Source organism: Salmo trutta, chromosome 16 (assembly GCF_901001165.1).
Source record: "Salmo trutta chromosome 16, fSalTru1.1, whole genome shotgun sequence".
NCBI lineage: Eukaryota > Metazoa > Chordata > Actinopteri > Salmoniformes > Salmonidae > Salmo > Salmo trutta.
In genome coordinates, this window is record NC_042972.1 from 46,518,649 (window position 1) to 46,542,245 (window position 23,597).

Below are 23,597 nucleotides of genomic sequence, written 5' to 3' on the forward strand. Positions count from 1 at the left end.
CTTTATCTATTCCTAAAATCCTCCATGTCCACGTCTTAAGAGGAGATTCTATTCAGCTCTATAAGTGGATGCCTCAGTCCAGTTTGACGTTTCCCCTCACACTAGTCTCGCTTTGCCAATCTTATGCACTGTAAGGGAATGAGACTACCCTCACACAAAATCCACATTTTCAGTTCATCTGGGCCTTTTGAAGAATGGTGGTGGTGATACAACGCAGAGGAGCCGTGTACACTATTATCTGCCACATTGATCTGTGAAACCGTACATATTTCCCTAATGAAAGAAAGTATGGATCTATCTTTTCCTCGCGCACTGTGAGTGGACAGCTCCAGCTGTCCCTCTCACGCTCATTAACCCATATGTCTCCATAATGACAGACCCACTGGAGAGGCTGGTACCACTGACTGCAGCATGACCTCACACTCTGGCCCGCTCTTCACTCTGAGGTCACTCTCAAACACATCACTGACAAGCCCCCTCCAAGTCATATATGCTCCACAGAGGAATCAATTTATTTCAGTGCTAATTATTGTCCTCATGACTTCAAGAGTGTGCTTTACCACCAATTGTGTTTTTTCTCTTCTAACAACCAGAATACAATCTATTGTTCTGGGAACTGCTGCCTTGTTGAACATACTGCAGTTTCCAGAAATCACCAGTAGGCGGAGTAATATCACACTACTAGACTAGACTCCACTACTGAATAAGTGTAAGGCAGTTGTCTACAACATTTGTCCTTTTGTTCTAGCCCACAGTGTTAGTGCTGGGCTGAAACAAAAGCCTGCACATCCTGTTGCGCTCCAGAACAGGGGTTGGAGATCCCTGATCTAGTGTAGCCTTTTACAACATACCGGTATACGGGTTGAAAATAGCAGTGATAAATGCCTAAATTGGAATACAGTAGCTATACAGTAACATACTTTATATGACGGCAGACCTCAGGCTCTTGATTTTATAAATTTATTGCCACCTGGCCCGCCGGTGTAACTACTAAACTGCTTGCTGACTGTACACTGTACTGCACGATTGTAGTGGGTTAACTAACGCGTTAGTTCTAGTAGCTATGTTGACTATGACATTAGCTAATATGGTAACAACGATTTAGGCTGTGTGTAGCAGTTATGATATGAATGTTTGGCTCAAAGATTTTTTCGCCTGGTCACACAGCTGATGTGTTGTGCACCGAAGTGCACAAGCAAAGGGAAAAGGTTCAAGCAAGAGAGCGTGTAGATGTGAGAAGGAATTATATAATGAGCAAAGGGATGATGCTGCTTGTATGTGGCTGCTATGAAAGTGAATTGTGCTTGCGTGTGATCAGGGACGTATTAATTCTGCCGATTGTGTTGAAAAACATTTCTTAAAACGGAAGCAAACGGAATGAAACGGGGATAAACATACATCAATTTGTCCGATAGAAACTCTTGTTTACAAGGCGTTACTGAATGTGTCACTGTCACCTTGATTACTCAAATATTTCTCTCGACATTTGCAACTACGTTGTAAACTTTATTTAAAAAGCTAGGTTGTAGCAACCTCATGAAGGCTAGGTTGTAGCAACCTCATGATGGGGGTATAGGGAAAATTTGAGCATAATGTAGTAGCCTAAACCTATGGATGTTATATATATCACACACACACACACATACAGCCTTCGGAAAGTTTTCAGACCCCTTTACTTTTACCATATTGTTATGTTACAGCCTTATTCTAAAATGGATTAAATAAAACTATTTCATCAGCAATCTACACCCAATACCCCATAATGACAAAGCGAAAACAGGATTTTAGAAATGTTTGCAAATGTATTAAAAACAAAAAACAAAAATACCTTATTTACATGCAGTACCAGTCAAAAGTTTGGACACACCTACTCATTCAAGGGTTTTTCTTTATTTTTACTATTTTATAGATTGTAGAATAATAGAGAAGACATCAACACTATGAAAAAACACATGGAATCATGTAGTAACCAAAAAAGTGTTCAATCAAAATATACTTTAGAATTTAGATTCTTCAAAGTAGCCACCCTTTGCCTTGATGACAGCTTAGCACACGCTTGGCATTCTCTCAACCAGCTTCACCTGGAATGCTTTTCCAACAGTCTTGAAGGAGTTCCCACATATGCTGAGGACTTGTTGGCTGCTTTTTCTTCACTCTGCGGTCCAACTCATCCAAAATCATCTCAATTGGGTTGAGGTCGGGTGATTGTGGAGGCCAGGTCAACTGATGCAACACTCTCCTTCATCACTCTCCTTATTGGTCAAATAGCCCTTACACAGCCTGGAGGTGTGTTGGGTCATTGTCCTGTTTAAAAACAAATGATAGTCCCACTAAGCCTAAACCAGATGGGGTGGCATATCGCTGCAGAATGCAGTGCTGGTTAAGTATGCCTTGAATTCTAAAGAAATCAGACAGTGTCACCATTAAAGCACCCCCACATCATCACACCTCCTCCTCCATGCTTCACGATGGGAACCACACATGCGGAGATCATCTGTTCACCTACTCTGCGTCTCACAAAGACACGGCGGTTGGAACCAAAAATCTCACATATGCACTCAACAGACCAAAGGACAGATTTCCACCGGTCTAATGTCCATTGCTCGTGTTTTTTTGGCCCAAACAAGTCTCTTCTTATTATTCGTTTAGTAGTGGTTTCTTTGCAGAAAATAGATCATGAAGGCCTGATCCAAGCAGTCTCCTCTGAACAGTTGATGTTGAGATGTGTCTGTTACTTTGGGCTGCAATCTGAGGTGTAGTTAACTCTAATGAACTTATCCTCTGCAGCAGAGGTAACTCTGGGTCTTCCTTTCCTGTGCCAGTGCTCATGAGAGCCAGTTTCATCATAGAGCTTGATGGTTCTTGCGACTGCACTTGAAGACAATTTCAAAGTTCTTGAAATGTCCCGAGTTGACTGACCTTCATATCTTAAAGTAATGATGGACTGTCGTTTCTCTTTGCTTATTTGAGCTGTTCTTGCCATAGTATGGACTTTTACCAAATAGGGCTATCTTCTGTATACCACCCCTACCTTGTCATAACACAACTGATTCACTCAAACATATTAAGAAGGAAAGAAAATGTACTTTTAACAAGGCCCACCTCTAATTGAAATGCATTCCAGGTGACTACCTCATGAAGCTGGTTTAGAGAATACCAAGAGTGTGCATAGCTGTCATCAAGGTAAATGGTGGCTACTTTGAAGAATCTCAAATATAAAATATATTTTGATTTGTTTAACACTTTCTTGGTTACTGCATGATTCCATATGTGTTATTTCATAGTTTAAATGTCTTCACTATTATTCTACAATGTAGAAAATATTACAAATAAACAAAAACTTTTGAATGAGTAGGTGTGTACAAACGTTTGACTGGTACTGTAAGTATTTAGACCCTTTGCTATGAGACTTAAAATTAAGCTCAGGTGCATCCTGTTTCCATTAATCATCCGTGAGATGTTTCTACAACTTGATTGGAGCCTACCGGTTGTGAATTCAATTGATTGGACATGATTTGGAAAGGCACACGCCTGTCTATATAAGGTCCCACAGTTAACAGTGCATGTCAGGGCAAAAACCAAGCCATGAGGTCGAAGGAATTGTCTAGAGCTCCAAGACAGGATTGTGTCGAGGCACAGATCTGGGGAAGGGTGCCAAAACATTTCTGCAGCATTGAAGGTTCCCAAGAACACAGTGGCCTCTATCATTCTTAAATGGAAGAAGTTTGGAACCACCAAGACTCTTCCTAGAGCTGGCCGCCCGGCCAAACTGAGCAATCGGGAAAGAAGGGCCTTGGTCAGGGAGGTAACCAAGAACCCGATGGTCACTCTGACAGAGCTCTAGAGTTCCTCGGTGGAGATGAGAGAAGCTTCCAGAAGGACAACCATCTCTGCAGCACTCCACCAATCAGGCCTTTATGGTAGAGTTGCCAGACGGTAGCCACTCTCAGTAAAAGGCACGTGACAGGCCGCTTGAGTTTGCCAAATGGCACCTAAAGACTCTCAGACCATGAGAAACAAAATTCACTGGTCTGATGAAACCAAGATCGAACTCTTTGGCCTGAATGCCAAGCGTCACGTCGGGAGGAAACCTGGCACCATCCCTACGGTGAAGCGTGGTGGCACCATCCCTACGGTGGCAGCATCATGCTGTGGGGATGTTTTTCATCAGCAGGGACTGGGAGACGAGTCAGGATCGTGGCAAAGATAAACGGCGCAAAGTACAGATACTTTCCGAAGGCACTGTGTATGTATGTGTGTGTGTGTGTGTGTGTGTGTGTGTGTGTGTGTATGTATGTATGTATGTATGTATGTGTGTGTGTGTGTGTGTGTGTGTGTGTGTGTGTGTGTGTGTGTATGTATATTTTTAGAGGCTATTTAAAAACAGAAAATGTGTAAAACTTGTCAATTGTATTTAGATTTATATTAAAGTTTTTGGTTGACAATTCTTACACAATTTCTGATATTCACATCCCTTACTTTTATTTTCCCGCATAAGTAAAATCTGGATTATTGCTCTACTGCCGTTCATTCCAATTAGACTGGTTTAGATTTCTCCCTGACCAATATGGCTGCCATTTTCACCCCATTCTGGAACTTTGAGGGTTGATGACATAGCCCCTCTAGTAATTTAATAGGATCTCTATGGTACTTAGTAGCAGCAACAAACCCAAACCAACCCATGGCCATAGCAAAACATGTCACAGTCGGTTGCATAGTGTAACTTCGTCACCAGCCTGAATCTAATCCGGAGCCAGTCAGTCTACATCTGTAAAGCACAGAATTAGCTTCCAAACTAGATGGTTATTTCTCAAGATATATTTTTAATGAGGGATGATAACAATCATTGACACTGTTATTCTTTAAGACAAAGTGCACAATTGGATCCCTGGTCATGAACAGATGCTGGGACATACCAAAAGGAGCAAAGAGGGGTATTACAACATGTCAGGCAATGTGATTGCAATGGTTTAGTGACCTCCAAAAATAATTTTATTCACTGTTCACTTGTTATTTTCACAGCTTGTCAGACAAGCTCAGAATAAGTGTCATGCGACACAAATACCCCTGTGACACCACCTCCGTTGCTGCCAATGTCTCCCTTGACTCCTATGAAAAGGACACGCCATCATGAGGCCTCGGACAGTGACCCGAGTTACTGCCCTGATGACAGACAGCTTCATTAACAATGGTGTGTTATGTGAAACGTTGTTTGAAAGTTACCCGGTTTGATGAACTAGTAGGTTAATTAACCAGCCAAGCAGATACAAGTGGTAGAGTAATTTTGGTTGTGAAGTGCATTATCAAAAAGCTTTGTTTTTTCTTGATAACAAAATGCAATTTACCACTTGACAGTCTATTCTAACACCCGGTCACAGGCCCTACTAGTCAACACCACTTCATAAGTTGAGGAAGTATATTGTTTATGAGGACTCCCTGCTGCAGTTGTTTGAAAGATGTCCAGTTTGCAGCTGAACATGCAACATAGAGAAGACCAGCTGTGAGGATTCATATAAAAGGAACAGGGAGGACACTTGAATCAAGTTGGTGACATTTGACTTGGTCAAAAGGTCAAAACTGTTTTGAGTTTTTTCCAACTCACCTTCATAACCTAGCCTGGTGGAACCAGCCTGATCGCTGTGTTTACCATTCTATTTCACATATCATGATATCTGAAGTGAAATAGAATGGTGAATGCAGCAATCAGGTTGGTGCCACCATGCTAATCCTAACCAGCATTGATCATGTAATCAGTGCTCTGTGTGTGTGTGTGTGTTTCTGTGTGAACGACCAGTATCTTTAATGAGGGGCCGGGAGCTGATCTACACTGCCATGCCCATCAACGGGGCTCTTGCAAAAACCTCACAAAGACCTTGTCAGATATCACCTATCCTAACTGCCATTGTTAATTGATGGTCACAAATGCATCTACGGAGCCAGCACTTGGAGACTTGCAAGATGTGATGGAGTCTGACCGACAGACAGGCTTGATACTGACGTCTCTGAATGGAGAGACCTGGCACTCTGCATTAAAATCTTAATACACACAACTTTTACTTGTATAGTCTTTTTTTTGTAATTATTGAATTGAATGCTATCAGTCAATATGTGGAGGGAGAAACCCTGTGTATTCTGCACTAGGATCAGGGAACTCCTGCTGTATACGGGACACCACACAGGAAGGTATGACCACTCTGACATGTTTGCTAAGGTAGCCCCATTACCACCAGACAAAATGCTGATAGGCACAGTATCTTGTTAACTGACTTGCCTAGTTAAATAAAAGGTTAATTTAAAAAAATGTACTACATTTTAACCTCTTAAAGTTATCAAAAACACATATCTACATAAACTCAGCAATTGCATTCTCATATTACTCTGGAGGCAACTGACCTATTCAAAGCGTCCTCCGGCATCTCACCATGCATCTGCCTGTAGTTATTGAACACAACCTGCAAGAGGTTTGTTTGTTGTAATTGAGTGTTGTGAAACAGCTGCAAACCACACCCCCAAGCCAACTCACATTTGGCTTCTGTCATGGCCTGGCAGCCAGCATTTCAGGAGGAGCAAGACAAAAAAAATGAGGCCAAATCAGTGGGTGATTTTCCCCTTTAAGGAGCACACTATAGTCTTGAGTGTTACCTGACAATTGTTCACATAGCGTTTTTATCTGACTAGCGAGTGCTTTGAGGAGATGATTAACACACCTCAGGCGTGCTCTGGCTCTGGCACTGCGGCAGCGGATGTCTGTTTCAATTTAGATACCTCTCAGTCCAATTCCATAACTTATCAGTATTAATAGGCTTGGGTCTATAGGGAACACAATGAGGGCATGACATTGCTGCCATGATCATCAAGCATCTGTGTCCCCTAGCTAATTTCATTAGGATGGCAATTACCACGTACTGTAAGCGCTCCGTTAATTGTCTAAAAGAGGATGGCCTCCCACAGCAGCAGACATACAGCTCCAGCACAGGGCAACAGCTGTTGACACACAGCTACAGCTGACAGACCACAGCCCCCATTCCACATACAGAGCTACAGCTGACAGACCACAGCCCCCATTCCACATACAGAGCTACAGCTGACAGACCACAGCCCCCATTCCACATACAGAGCTACAGCTGACAGGCCACAGCCCCCATTCCACATACAGAGCTACAGCTGACAGACCACAGCACCCATTCCACATACAGAGCTACAGCCCCCATTCCACATACAGAGCTACAGCTGACAGACCACAGCCCCCATTCCACATACAGAGCTACAGCTGACAGGCCACAGCCCCCATTCCACATACAGAGCTACAGCTGACAGGCCACAGCCCCCATTCCACATACAGAGCTACAGCTGACAGACCACAGCACCCATTCCACATACAGAGCTACAGCTGACAGGCCACAGCCCCCATTCCACATACAGAGCTACAGCTGACAGACCACAGAGCTACAGCTGACAGGCCACAGCCCCCATTCCACATACAGAGCTACAGCTGACAGACCACAGCCCCCATTCCACATACAGAGCTACAGCTGACAGACCACAGCCCCCATTCCACATACAGAGCTACAGCTGACAGGCCACAGTCCCCATTCCACATACAGAGCTACAGCTGACAGACCACAGCCCCCATTCCACATACAGAGCTACAGCTGACAGACCACAGCCCCCATTCCACATACAGAGCTACAGCTGACAGACCACAGCCCCCATTCCACATACAGAGCTACAGCTGACAGACCACAGCCCCCATTCCACATACAGAGCTACAGCTGACAGACCACAGCCCCCATTCCACATACAGAGCTACAGCTGACAGGCCACAGCCCCCATTCCACATACAGAGCTACAGCTGACAGGCAGCCAGGCTAGGACACGAACACATACAGTACAGTACGGCTGAGGCAAGGGCAGCATGGTGGACAGTGTTAGCATTCCCTTTCCTCTCAGAGATGATGCCCATGCCATGCCTTCAGAGTGACAGGGACAGTGCCATGGCTTTACATGGAAAGTATCCTGACTGCTGCCTCTGTTCAGAAGCAGAGCAGGTGTCTAATCTGTTCCGGACCAGGATATCCCGATGGGAACATTTTGTAGTCATAAATCAAACAGGAGTGGATTAAAACATTTCAAATAATCAAGTCTAGCAGTTATGCATAAGTGATTGCTTGATTACTATGCTACATGTCTCGTATGTTGTAGTGTTTACCAAATTAAATAAAGTCTAATAAATTACTCTTACTCTTCCCCTGTGCTCCAATAAGCTCTCCCTATTCAGAATAGTTGCTATTAAGCACACATTCTGCATTCAATCAACCAGGGATGAAACTATAGATTCTGAGAAGGATTTGTATTTTCTTTCCCAGTATGTCTGTGACTAAGAGGTCCCCATTATATGTTTAAGGGAAGTTCTCAGTGCATATGTTTAACACACACACACACACACACACACACACGACTCAATAATACCCCATTAAAGTCATGTGATTAAGCTCCAGTTGGTGAATGAGAGAGAGAGAAAAGCTTTTTGTGTGTGTGGTGGGGCGGTACAGTCAAGCCCTGCTTTGTGCAGCCTGGCAAGGGGTAGAGGAAAGGGAGAGGTGTCAGGGGGTCAGTACTGCCACCACCGTCCCATTGCGATGTCTGTTATGACCAGGGATTTGGGACCTGGTTCTCTGCTTTCCAGGACACTGCTCTCAGGCCTACTGGAGGCCTGTGACAAACCCAGTGTGCATAACCCAGATGCCACCGAGCTGAGGGGGCTGAGGGGGTGGGACGGAGGCCATGGTGTCAGCCGCACACTGTCTGCCCTCATCAAATAAGCCCCCGGCCCCAAGGGATTGTGGGTGCTGCTGAGATTTGCAAAGGCAGAGGCAGTTAGAGAGAGGAAAAATGAACTGGAGTTGCAGGGTTTTAATATGATATGCAAGAGATGGAGGTCATGAATGGCTGCTCTCTGTGGGGGTCCTAAGAGACAGACAAAGACAGGGAGAGAGTAAAGAAGCAAGCGCGAGAGAGAGAGAGAGAGAGAGAGAGCGAGAGAGAGAGACAGATAATGGTTCATATAACATGTATGCTGATACCTCATACTTGATTGTCTAACTCCTCTAACACACTGTATTTGTTTAGGAAGTGATTTATTCTATAAATGACATGAGTGTCATGCTATGCCTGGTCAACAAAACATCCCTGTTCAGTCATGTTGTAAAATACGTTATAGTCAACACAATAGCAAAATGCCTGTTTTAATTTATAGCTATGTTCAGCAATGACATTGTCCTTGTTCTGTAAATATAGATGAATTACCACCATCATGTATCCAATTTCCACAGTAATGTGAATGATGCCCAGAGGAAGGTCTGTAGGGACCCAGTGAAAAGGTTATTCTGAATGCTAAACTAGGGCTGTGGCGGTCATGAAGCTTTGTCCGCCGGTGATTGTCAAGCAAATGACTGCCGGTCTCACGGTAATTGACCATTAATTAACATAAACACATTCAGCATCTCCTGGCTTCCACGCATAGCCTACAAGCCACTGATACAGACCTTTGGAACATCTACATTTTAAAAAGTATATAAAATCCATTTAATATAGCCTACACAATAAATTCATAATTTATTTTAAACATGCTATGAAGAAAATGTAGTATATTTCAGAAGAACAGAATAGCATACTCTTGTTCTTATGTTAGACCCTGGTCTGGCTATGCCATATGGCTGTGGGCTGCACTAGTTCATTTAACAGACAAGATTTGCTTAGAAGTCTGTGGCATTATTGTATAGTATGAAGAATACAATTTAACATAGCTGAATAAAATAGGATGTTTTCTACTAACAATTTCCGAGGGAGTGCGCAAATTCTGTGTTGAGCGGTTAACAAAGAAACAGGTCCTCCTATATTCTTAATTTCGAGTTATTTATGTAACTTTAGTTGTGATACAAACGTTGGGCTATATGTTTAGATGTTTTATACATTCTAAGGCTGCATGATGTGACTCTAATGATGATTTTTAAAAAGTTGAAAGCCATGAGCTCTGCTTTGTTTCTTGCACAGGCTGCACACACTTCATCAGTCTCTCATTCACAATTTGACAAGCACTTGATAATGCCTTGAATTTCCCGGCAGCATCCCCCTAGTGTGGCCGTAATGCCCCCTAAAAAAATCCATACATTTTGCGGCCAGCGGCCTTTGTTGATATAATAATTATAATTCCCTTCTCCCAGCTGCATGTTCCCGAAGTACCCATCACTCACATAGCTCTCTCAGATATCGTAATTGTTATTAGCCAATGCCGTCACGTGATCAGGTTCTCCTCACAGGCATCTCTCAGCTCCGAAGTAGGCTACAAGTAAAAGACAGACACATCAAGGATGCAACTGCGCGCATCCTTCTTATCGAATTCCAAGGCGCGTATTTAAGATGTTAGAACTGTCCACATTTACTTTATCAGCCAACAAAATGAGTAGGCTTAACGAACAGCAAAAGCACTAGCCTACATCGATCTACTATCCCCCAAAGTACAAAAGTTAACCTATTCTATTGCGAGAAATCAATATTCCAAACATAGATCCCAAATTAATGCAACCACTCACATCCAAAAACGTTTTAAAAGCAATGAGGCTGATGCAACAGATCAGAACGTTTATCTTAAAAATGTTGATCAACTATTAGGCTATTTCTTCACATGATGAGCGCAGCAATGCACACATGGTAGTAGGCTAAGCGTGAATGTTCTAAAATGCAATTAATTAGCAGGAAAACACCATTCTCAAAAGTGACCACAAATGCCACTATGCATGTAATGCTTTTTTATAAAGGTACATTTTAATGGTGAAAATTATCTTCCCCAAACTTGAAACTCACTTGCCAACTATGTATGCCAGTTAGGCTCTACACCGGTTGTAAAGCAGATTAATGTGCTTAATTTTAAGAAGTTGTTTGGCCACTTTAGTTGTGATAAAAACCTCATCAAAACATATAGGCCTATGGGCTAGACTACATGAGTTGAGGGACTATGCTTTGAAAAAGTAGCAAAAAAAAGGCATGCACTGTTTCTTGCCTTACTGCATAAAAGCTGGGCATCATTCACAAGTGACAATATATAATTCACAAGTGATAGGCTAATATTGTCACCCATCAGACTATTCTTGGTTTAAAACCTGTTACGGCTAGATGTTCCGCTAGCGGAACTATTTAACTTTCATACAATCACAAGTGCCATACACCAAAATAAAGCTTAACTTCTTGTTAATCCAGCCACCATGTCAGATTTCAAAAAGGCTTTATGGCGAAAGCAAACCATGCGATTATCTGAGGACAGCACCCCATCATACAAACACATAACAATCATATTTCAACCCGCCAGGTGCGACAACTCAGAAATAACGATATAATTCATGCCTTACCTTTGAAGATCTTCTGTTGGCACTCCAAAATGTCCCATAAACATCACAAATGGTCCTTTTGTTCGATAAATTAGGTCATTATATCCCCAAAATGTCAATTTATTTGGCGCGTTTGATTCAGAAAAACACTGGTTCCAACTCGCCCAACATGACTACATATTAACTAATAAGTTACCTGTAAACTTGTCCAAACATTTCAAACAACTTTCCTAATCCAACTTTAGGTATTTTAAAACGTAAATAAATCAATATAATTTAAAACGAAATATACTGTGTTCAATAGAGGATAAAATGAAGGTGGAGCGAGCTACAGGTCGCACGCTCCAAACAAAACAGTCCACTTGGCTCGACACCCAGAAAGGAAAGGGCTACTTCCTCATTACTCAAAAGAAAAACATCAACCAATTTCTAAAGACTGTTGACATCTAGTGGAAGCCATAGGAACTGCAAGCAGGTGCCTCAAATCTAGATTCCCATAGAAAACTTATTGAAAACACAGTGAACTCAAAAAGATTTTCCTGGATGGTTTGTCCTCGGGGTTTCGCCTGCCAAATAAGTTCTGATATACTCACAGACATTATTTTAACGGGTTTAGAAACGTTGGAGTGTTTTCTATCCAAATCTACCAATTATATGCATATCCTAGCTTCTGGGCCTGAGTAGCAGGCAGTTTACTTTGGGCATGCTTTTCATCCGGACGTGAAAATACTGCCCCCTATCCCAAACAGGTTAATCTTGTCTTTACATATACTAAATAATATATGTGTGAAATTTGTTTTGATTTAGAATGGACCATTTTCATGCACGTGTCTCAGAACAGGGGCAGCGGGAAAAATACATGTCATCTATGCACTTAAATAGCGAATGGAGGACGCTTTTCCCATGGTTCATTTTCATGCCAGCCAGGTAGACTATACTCCCGATGTAAAGCGAAGCAATGTGTTTAATATTAGGAATGTTGAGAAATAAATATAGTAGGCCTAGCCTATAGAAAGCTGATGGGATACTCCTCTTTTTAAGAGGCCATCAAAACTTCTCACGCAATTGCATAGCGTATAGAAATGTTGCACAACCTAAGCTTGTGGACTCTCATGAAGTGTTTGATTTGATTTGATTTTCGATCACATCTGCATTGATGTCAGAGTGATTAGAGGGACAAGAGTGCTGAATACCAGGTAGTTAGCAAGTTTGGTAGGCTACTAATGACCATCAGCAGCATCAGAGCTTGAAGAAGCCTAGTTACCGTGACTAAACGGTCACATGGAATTTGACTGCGGTTATGACTCATGACTAGCGGTCATACGGTAACAGCCCTATGCTAAACCAACTGTCAAGTACGCAGACACACACACACACAGTATAAATATGGTATTGTCAATGCTAAAAATCAATGCTTCAAAGAGCTACATAACCACCACACGTAATACGTACATCTCTCCAGTTAAACTCAACCCCATCATATCACTTACTGACTTATTTGATACACTGCTCTTTCTTGTCCTTGTACAAAGATAACATCATCCATTAGAGAGAGTTTGCCAGGTGATAACTACTATAACTATTAGATATTGTAATGAGACTATCAAACAATCTAACTAAATAATCAGATCAATTACACAGCTTTATCAGGGCAGCAAAACATGCATAGGGAAGCAAAACATGCATTGGGAATACAGACAGAGGGACAATGAAAACCTCAGACCGTGACTACTCAGAGTGTGGATTTCATAGACAAAACAGTCCCTGAGGCATTATGGGAAAAAACGCTAGCGGATACACAGCAGTCAATTTGGATTAGTCACCATTGGTCCATTGCAGCAAACCACCAATGTGACAGAGGACCTCTCAATCTGTCACAGTGTGAACACTTATCCCAGGGTCTGTCTAGTCCACTTCGGTGGGGAACTGAGCTTTTGGAGAGTCACGATTTGGCATGGAGGGGTGCTGGGGTGGGGGGGGTTCATAAGTGCTGAGTGTAGTAGCAGACTGCTTCTGATACTCTACAATCCCTGGAAAGGATTTATAACTCACTGTCTCATATGTACACACAAGCACAACATATACAGCAAGACATTTGATTCCATACTGTTTACAGTTAAGCATAGGTGGTTTGTAGTGTCAAAAGTGCCAACGGGTAAACCTGTGTGTTTTTACTTTGTTACAGCAGACTACAAGAATGATCTTGACAAACGTATCCCTGATGGGTAGCATATCTTTAAAATATAAACAAGGTCACCACCCTGCACCCTTTAACACAACCTCTCTCCTCTGTCTCTGCATTCTCCCTGAATATTACTTTACCATTGTGTGGATGACACCTGTTGCCACCCTCTTATGGGAGGGTGGTGAGATCGTCTCTATTGCATGATCCCGAGGCATCCAGCTTTAGCGCCAAGCCCACTGCCACTGTATCAGGTTTTTCTCAATGCCCAGTGAGGTATATAAGCTAGATCTGCTTAGGCTTTTATAAAGCTAGCCAGCTTCTGTTAGCATCACATTCTAGGTCAGGCTTTATCCTTACTACAACGGTGGATATTGCTCTTCCGCCTGCTGCTAACTCAGGCAGGCCAATTGTCCGGGAGAAGAAGGAAAAATCCCATTGCAAAATGATGCATTTTAACCTATTCATTGATGGAATACCATATGATGGAAATACATTAGACTGGTCATGCTTATCGGTCTATAGGTAATTTGCATAATTTTGTGGAATTAAATTTGCGATTGTGTACAGTATGTTAGTTATGCATCTTATGTATCACACGCGTACAGCATACAGATACAGAGACTTTGAGCGGGAAATCTGCTACAGCATCTCAAACAGCAGATGCATAGGCAACAGAAGGCAGGCTTCATCAGCGAGTCACACACCACTTTGCAATGAACTGTAGGCAGTAGGCTATGCATTTTCAAAACATATACTTAAATTGTTTGAAACCTGAATGTGTACCTTGGTTTAAAGTAGCCTAGCCAAAATCAGACCACATCCGTGGAGGCAATTATTTTATGTCAACTTTCTTTCATTGTCCAGTGACCAAAAGCACAATCCTAGTCATATTAGCAAACCATGCTAATTGCTGCGTATTAGATATTTTAATCTCTTACATATGAAACAGCTCACATGTGCTGTACGCTTTTGGCAACTGTGTTTTCCCGCTTATTGCCTTATGGAACGAACATTTGCCCGTAGCCTATACTGCCTTGTGGGCTTATAATGTGAATAAATAGCCTAATAGTTCATCAATATTTTAAGCTAAACTTTCTGATCTGTTCACGTTCACAACAAGTAGTCAAGGCCTACTTGTTGTATGGATTTGGGATCTATCATCCCACAACTGTCCCTGAGTCTGTTTGGAACAGGCTACTTATTTCGACACAAGCTGACCAATAGAATAGGTCAACTTTTCTACTATTTGTATTTTATTTATTTAACCTTAATTAAATGAGGCAAGTCAGTTACGAACAAATTCTTATTTACAATGACGGCCTACCAAAAGGCCTCCTGCAGGGACGGGGGCTGGGATTAAATGTAAAATAAAAATACAAAAATATATAGGACAAAACACACATCACGACAAGAGAGACACCACAACACTACATAAAGAGAGACCTAAGACAACATAGCAAGGCAGCAACACATGACAACAACACAACATGGCAGCAGCACAACATGGTAGCAGCACAAAACATGATACAAACATTATTGGGCACAGACAACAGCACAAAGGGCAAGAAGGTAGAGACAACAATACATCACGCAAAGCAGCCACAACTGTCAGTAGGGGTGCCCATGATTGAGTTTTTGAATGAAGAGATTGAGATAAAACTGTCCAGTTTGAGTGTTTATTGCAGCTCGTTCCAGTCGCTAGCTGCAGCGAACTGAAAAGACAAGCGACCCAGGGATGTGTGTGCTTTGGGGACCTTTAACAGAATGTGACTGGCAGGACGGGTGTTGTATGTGGAGGATGAGGGCTTCAGTAGATATCTCAGATAGGGGGGAAGTGAGGCCTAAGAGGGTTAAATAAATAAGCATCAACCGGTGGGTCTTGCGACAGGTATAGAGAGATTACCAGTTTACAGAGGAGTAAAGGGTGCAGTGATGTGTCCTATAAGGAGCATTGGGGCAAATCTGATGGTCGAATGATAAAGAGCGTCTAGCCGCTCGAGAGCACCCTTACCTGCTGATCTATAGATTGTCTCCGTAATCTAGCATGGGAAGGATGGTCATCTGAATCAGGGTTAGTTTGGCAACTGGGGTGAATTGTAATATGGGGAATAGTAGATTGACAGAGGCTAGTGATTTTTCTGTTCATTACTCGTCTTGTTGGCTGAGGAAAAGTGAATGTGGACAGTTATTCTAACATCTTCAAAGTGCCCATCGTAATTTGGTAAAAAGGACCACACATCGTTGCATCTTTGATTTGGATGTTCTGTTAATATGAATTACAATCATCTAAATGCACAGTGGAACCTTAATTGGGGAGGATTGGCTAGTGGTAATGGCTGGAGCGGAATAAGTGGAATGGTATCAAATACATCAAACACATGGTTTCCATGTGTTTGATGCCATTCCATGTGTTCCGTTCCAGACATTATTATGAGCTGTCCTCCCCTCAGCAGCCTCCACTGTGACTAAATGTGATTTCTGTTATTCTGAGCACCATGGGTGGATGCCCTAATCAGGTTGTGCTTATGGGTCCGGTAAATTTCAAAAATGTCTGCCACATTTTCCTAATGGTAACTCTGCTGCGTGCATGTCGCACATGGCTAGTCGGATGCCAAACTCTTCATTGAGACAATGCTGAAACAGCAATCCATGGGCGAGTCAGTGCTACATTTATTTGTGCCGAAATCTAAATGAAAACTTATCTTGCAAATTCAACAGGCTATGGTGTGAAATAGGCTTTTAGAAGTGCCGTCTTTATTTTATTACTTATCGTTAATGCCTTCTTTAGTGTGCTTATCATTGCTCAATCACCTTTTGACCACTGCCATTGCTCCTTCTCTGTGGAACAGTTTGTTGCTTTGTGGCCATAGACATATAATCCATAGAATGCTTTTGGAACCTCTAACCCTGGCAATTTGGCTGTTAAACTCATGGCTACACTAGCAATGGCTGCCAGTCTTGATTTGAATGGGAATAATCTACGGATTATACTTCTATGGTTGGTTACAGCTGTCAGTTCGCCTTTCTTTCGCACATTTATAAATACAATCGCGCCAAAAATGTAGATTGGAAAGCAAATGCTGTCATTAAAAAAAATGTAATAGGTATTTTAAGTAAACCAGACAGCACAATTTAATTTTTTATTTACGGATAGCCAGAGTCACACTCAGACATCATTTAAAAACAAAGCATTTGTGTTTAGTGAGTCCTCCAGATCAGAGGCAGTAGGGATGACCAGGGGATGTTCTCTTGATAAGTGTGCGAATTGGACCATTTTCTGTCCTGCTAAGAATTCTAAATGTAACAAGTACTTTTGGGTGTCAGGGAAAATGTATGGAGTAAAAAGTACATTTTAAACTAGTACTTCAGGCATTAGACAAGCTATTTAGGAATGTAGTGATGTAAAAGTTGTCAAAAATATAAATAGTAAAGTAAAGTACAGATAGTACTTTAAAGTAATTTTACTTAATTACTTTACACCACTGTCTGTAGCATTGAATTGTCTAGGAAGTGACCAAGCCCGTTTGAACCCTACACTAGTGTGTAGCCACCCTATACAGTATCAAAATACAGTATACCATTGAAGAACTCTATATTGTCTGTATCACAATGTATCCTTGTGTCTTTATATCAATCTCAGTGTTCCCTTTGTAACAGGCCCGTATTCCCATATAGCTGTCTTCCTGTAGCAGTGATCAGGGCTCTCATTGTATTGAATGGATCAGCAGGGTGCTGGGTTCTGGTCCATGGGGCAGGTATTCCCCTGTCCTCTCAGCAGCAGCTGCAGCAGTGAGGGTGACTGACTGCTACTGGCTACCTGCTTAGTAGCTTGCTTCTGTGAATCTGAAGAGGTGGGGAGGGACAGAAGTGTGGAGGGGAAAAGGACAGGTGGCCTCTACTGAGGGAGGGAGGGGGGTTCACAAAACACAACATTAATGAGGCAGGGCTCATCCACGCGTGGGATATACACATTGTCTTCCATCTGCCAAACAGCACAGAAATTACTCCTAAAAACAACAACATATACACCTTTCATGATCAGTACAGTCTTCCAATATGAGCAAACAGAGTATACGCTTGTTCAAGGAGAGGCAATCTCGCAAACACAAGACAATAAGAATAAAGAGTACACTTCAGGCATTAGACAAGCTATTGAGGAGAAAACTCAATACATCACAGGTTCAGAGGGCTCTGTAGCTAGCTAGCCGTGTCTTTACCAAGCAAACCCCTCCAGCAGTAGCCATGCGAAACACTCACATGGGGATTTAACCACTGAGCAGTATTGATCACTCTGGTTTCAAGGCTTTGGGGTATGTCTGCTCCCTGAACACAGCTGCCTCCGTGAACATCTCTATTGCTGCTACAGTGTGAGAATAATAGCTGCTCAGCTCAGGTCTCTCCATCCATATCCATCCCCCCAATCAGCACAGAGTTCTCTCAGTGGTCATTATCATTCAGGGGCTCAAAAACCTCCTAAATGAGCACTCCAGCTCCTATCTCTTCTGTCTGTCTGTCTGTCTGTCTGCCTGTCTGCCTGTCTGCCTGTCTGCCTGCCTGTGTGAGAGAGAAAGATGGAGATATAGTAAGAGAGAGAGTAATAAAAAGAAGGGGACACACACACAGAGACACGGTCATTACAGGAAGGATCATCGACAGCTCCCCCCAGCTTGCAGGCAAAGCAGCAGGATACTAAAGCATCCATAGCCAGCAGACAGACACAGAGCAAGGGCCAGGGATGGGGTCTGCTTTGTTGGTATTCTCAGTTCCCAAGCCTCAGCGTAATTGAGTGCTGGTCTGCAACACTGAGGAAGAGACAAACAATAACAAAAGGATGGTGCTTTCTACACTGTGGTGTAGCTAATGTTGGCTCTTCTCAAGGGAATTATTACCCTACAGCCTCTGGCCTTCCTCAGTGCACAACCATTGCCAGTGGTACCAGTGGGGAACAGGTTGGTCTATAGCTCAGGCTCCATCTTACTCCTGTTAAAAGCCTACCTTCACACCACAATACCCACTGAGAGGTGGAAGGTGACCAAATGTACACACAGCATTGTTTCTCAAAGCAACAAAGTTCATTCTTAGAGCTCCCCATCAATAGGCATATAAAAGATAGGTCAATAACAAGCTATTTTCTATTTTCATTTTGTGTATGAATGGGGCCATGCCCAAAGACGGAGTGTCTGGAATCTGGATGCTTGGAATTGTGACATTACCCGCATTATTCCCATGAGACAGGGGCACTTAATGTGAAGTGCCTCAGTCAATGTCCACTGACACAAATGGGTAATCTATAAATCCATCCTTATATCCATCCTCTAAATTATGTATAAGGAAATGCATGTGCTCTGGGAATTTTGGGTGGAATTTGTCTACAAACTGGCAATCCTCTCTCCTCCTTAAATAGATTGCTTGTTGGCTTAATGCATTCTCTTTCATCTAAATGATATGGGCCCTGCCTCCCAAAGGACTTCCCTTCCAGCTGAGGAGCCCCTTTCAGGCCGAATCCCTGTGCTTTCTACTCTGCATCGCACTGAACACCAAAGCATGAAATGTATGTCACAGTAGGGGATTCAAACCTTCCACTCACGTAAGAGGATGAGTACAGTCACTCAGAAACCATAACAGAAAAAAAAATCGAACAGGACAAAGAAGCACATTTGCTTCCTAAATGTCTGCTAAATCAAACAAAAAACATTCTGTTTATTTATGTGTTTCAAAAGACTGTGCCTAAATTGACAAAGGGACATTTCAGAATGTCCATGGTTTAGTACATGAAAATAAGTTTGACTATTTGTTATACACAGGATGTCCTGTGAAAAGACGAAAGCAGACGTAAAACAGGGAAAAGGTCCAGAGATAACCAACCAAGCAGGGCACAGGCAGTGTAACAGCCAACAAGAAAAAGGATCCTGTTGACAGTGTTAACCATGTTTGTGACAATTCCCTTCCTTGAGAGACAGGGAGCACAGAGGGTATTAAGTGCAAGTCATTTGATGTTTTCCTGTTTGCATTGTATGTATATTTCACATTAATTTCACCTCCTTGTCTCTGGCATGATCTCTGGCATAAAAACAAACAATGAACCCTGCCAAACTCCTAACTGGAACTCTAATTATTTACTGCAACTCTTAACTCAGCTTTCCTTTCTGGACAACCCTGCCATCTACAGTGGGAGGGGCTTTGAATTGATTTCCACTGCTAAACCTAAAGATTACGGTTGACCCACAAACAGGCATTGACCAGCACTGCTTTGGGGCATGAACTTACATTAGGCACCACCATAGTCAAGCTGAGTAGCCACACTAGTAGGCCTCTTCATTAAAGCAAGTATACTGAACTGGAGAAAATATTAGAAATTCTACAAAAGTTCATAACTTTGAGAAGAGAGAGGTCATTAACTTATTCCATTGGTCTTTTTTCCCCTATTTTGAATTTTTGTCATAATCTGTATTCAGTAAAGGGTTTAGAGTATTGCCTGTAGACTAGAATGCCCTGTTCGGAAAATCTATTCAACAGGACCTGCTCACGCTGTCAGATTACATGATTTGTACAAACCTGCATGACCACAGTATCGAATAACTACCAATCATCCTGTTCAATGTGCATGAACAACGTTCAAATGATAGGTGCGTGGGAAAAACAGAAAATGCCAACGACCAAATCTTAAGACAAAAGAAAGGATTGGTCTAAAGGTGAGAAATCACACTATTCCCAGGACCAGGTTTCTACATGTGTTGCCTCTGTAGGCTAAACAGTTACGTCTAGACAGAAAAGGTATGTTTCTACTGTTTACACTCTGAAAGGCTAGATTGTATGGATGAGTCCATTAATGTACTCTGATTGGTAAATAACTTATCTGTGCTGGCTGGGCACCAGCGATGGAATCTTCTGTGACAGTTAATAGCTTTATTGAATTAGAAGCGCTGAGCCCATTAAAAGCAACTGAACATCCTAGACTAAAGTCAACACAATGCTGTCCTGCTTTTGTACTCTACTGTAATTACTGTAATGTGTGTGTGTACACGTTTTACTGTACTTGTGAGTACCAGAAGTCCTTACGAGAATAGCAAACCAACTAAAATTCTGAGAAGTGAGGACATTTTGCCAGACCTCACTTGTAAAAAGGCTTAGGGTTTGGTTCAGGGTTAGATTTCAAATGAAGGTTAGGGAAAATAGGATTTTGAATGGGAATCAATTGTTGGTCCCCAAAAAGTCCTCACAAGTATAATAAGACATAGCTCTGCGTCTGTCTCTGCGTCTGTCTCTGCGTCTGTCTCTGCGTCTGTCTCTGCGTCTGTCTCTGCGTCTGTCTCTGCGTCTGTCTCTGCGTCTGTCTCCGCGTCTGTCTCCGCGCCTGTGTAACACTTACTTTATGAACCGCAAATTCAGTATTGATGCTTTTTTTCAATATCCCTGTAGCGACAGGCACATTAGCACTGTATAGCTTAACATGTATAGCTATTTCAACGACCATTGAATGACACCAGTGAACTGAGGTAAGCGAGTGAACTGAGCTACTGAGGTAAACTGAGGTTTGTGAATCAAACTTTGTACTGATCGGGTTGCTGTTTACAGTTAGTTGTGGCTTTACTGTACTAAAAAGTTCCTACTTTGAGTAGCCTATGCGTAGCCTACAATTGCACTTTATTTCATTACAATCAAATTTGTGCTATGGCCTTATTTTGGTACTTGAGTCCAGAGTGACACAAGACTCGTACAGGATATCACATGCTTTCTCTCTCCCATTGTTGGTCTTTCCCAGGAAACAGGAAACTCAGGCAAAAGTTGTAAGTCTGTGGCTGGATGTTTGTTTGGGTCTGCCCGTGTCTGTGAGCATTGTCTGTTATGTCTTCATTGTCCCCCTGAACTCGTGCTGTGCTCATAAATAACACCTTGTTGGTGCATTTCCATACAGGATTTACCCCTGTGTTTTACCCAAAAGGCTGGCACCCGTGTCTCACTGGGCCATGGCTCCGGTGGACCTGCTCTCTCTTGGGGCCAAAGCCAGGCCACTGGTACTTTTCAGCTGACATTTACATAACAATGGTTAACTGTGAACTTTAACACCTTCTCACAAAGCAACTGCTTTGATCATGTAGTTGATTCTGCTCTTCACATGTCGTCACTGTCAGCCCTAGCTATGGAAACACGATTTCCCTAGTATAACATTAGGGTGTATACACTAGTATAACATTAGGGTGTATACACTAGTGTAACACTGGTGTTACAGTCGAAAAGCAGCATGTGTGCATGTTTACAGCATATTTACAAGAAAACAAGCATGTTTTGGTGTGGTACCTCAGTCAGTCATGCAAACTGGTCTCGGAGAATTTTGTATTATTCTGTACGTAAATGTACTTTAGTGTTATGTTACGTTTCGTATGGTTTGTATGAATTTGTGGCTATTCGTCACCCATTTCGTATGATATGTTACGAATTACAATTTGTATTATCTGTTACGAATTTGTTAAACATACAATATGTAACGAATTTGCAAAACATATATGTTACGAATTTGCAAAACGTATGATATGTTATGAATTCTAGCTAGGTGGTTAACGTTAGCTAGTTGGCTAAAGTTAGCTAGACTAGGGATTAGGTGCTAGGGTTAAGTTTAGGAATTAGGTTAAAGGGTTAGAAGAAGGGTTAGCTAAAAGAGTTTGGGTTGGGGGAAGGGTTAGCTAACATGCAAAGTAGCTACAAAGTACAAAGTAGTTGAAAAGTTGCTAATTAGCTAAAATGCTAACGTTGTCACTGATGAGATTCGAACTCGCAACCTTTGAGTTGCTAGACGTTCGCGTTATACGTAACCTTCTCTGTCTTAGGTAACCAGAGCAAGCGTAGTGAGTCTGAGACCAAGCATGGTCATCACCTGATGTGCATGTGTATGTTCTCTTCTCAAATTGGTAGATGATCTTATCTGAGATAAACAAATAAATTAACACTTACTTTCCATGATGAAGCTGGGTCAATACATGGCATTTTTGTACAGTGTCTAAGTAGTAGTAGTAGTAATAATAATAATAATAATAATAATAATAATAATAGTAGGTATTCGTATTGTAGGTTCCTAGCTTGTTTAAAATATTTAAGTGTATAACATGTGCCAAGTAATGCACAACGCAACAGGATAAAGGAATAGAACTGAGGGAGAGAACACAGAGCAAGTACCAGTTTGGGTTGGTATATTTCTGAAGAAAAACAAAATCACCGCGTGCAGTCTACAAAAACAGGTGAAACTATAACTTATACCATAAATAAGTTGGGCTTGGCACAAATGCGCGAGGTTTACTAGCCTCATCAGTATTGATATCGAAAAACATTGCTTCAATTATCAATAAAACATGATTTGGTTCGTTTGAGACGCAACTGGACAGCTCCTTACCTTGTCTTTATTGTCGCCGTTATGATCGAATTGAGCTCCAGGACTCTTTGTATGAACAGGTTTTTACCCGCACGGATCAAAACAAATTATTCCACCGGCGTTCTCTTCTGCTGTAGCCAAGTAAAACTAATAAAGGTACAATTAACCGCTGATCTTTCTCTATAGACTACTGATCTGTTGGAACCAGGAAGCAAAGCTGCCGGTGCATATCCTTATCGCGCACTGTTCCATCCATCCACACCCCGCCTCCTACCTTCAGCCAATTCACAGAACAGACGAACTTCTAGCTGTGCCAGTAACGCGCTCTCCATTGCGTAAACGCACGCTCCACGCACAAGCGATGTGATTCCTGCCGAACTACCCATATCAACAAAGCTCTACAAGCTGCTCTGATCTGCTCTGCGCTGCATTGCATGTAACATACTGGTTGAAATATTTAATGATCTATTAATCATGCTGGTCATTCACATTAGTAAATGTTGAACAAACGTTGCATCCATCAGTTATCAGAGAAGAACTAATCCCACATGATGAAACATGTTTTATCCCAACTTTTTAAAGTGTTGATGGTAGAGAGCTGAATGTGTCCTTTCTTGTGAAGGACACAACCTATCAGAACCCTACATTTACATGTCAAGATATT

The 23,597-nt window shown here is 42.1% G+C and overlaps 1 protein-coding gene across 1 annotated transcript in view; it reads right to left on the reverse strand.

The window, feature by feature from the left end:
• LOC115150867 (FERM domain-containing protein 4B) overlaps positions 1-23,166 on the reverse strand; it is a 66,331-nt gene extending 43,165 nt beyond the window's left edge. The window contains exon 1 of the mRNA XM_029694624.1: positions 22,955-23,166. The gene's annotated coding sequence lies outside the window, so the exon portion shown is untranslated. The remainder of the gene's footprint in view (positions 1-22,954) is intronic.
• Between the last annotated feature and the right edge of the window lie 431 nt (positions 23,167-23,597).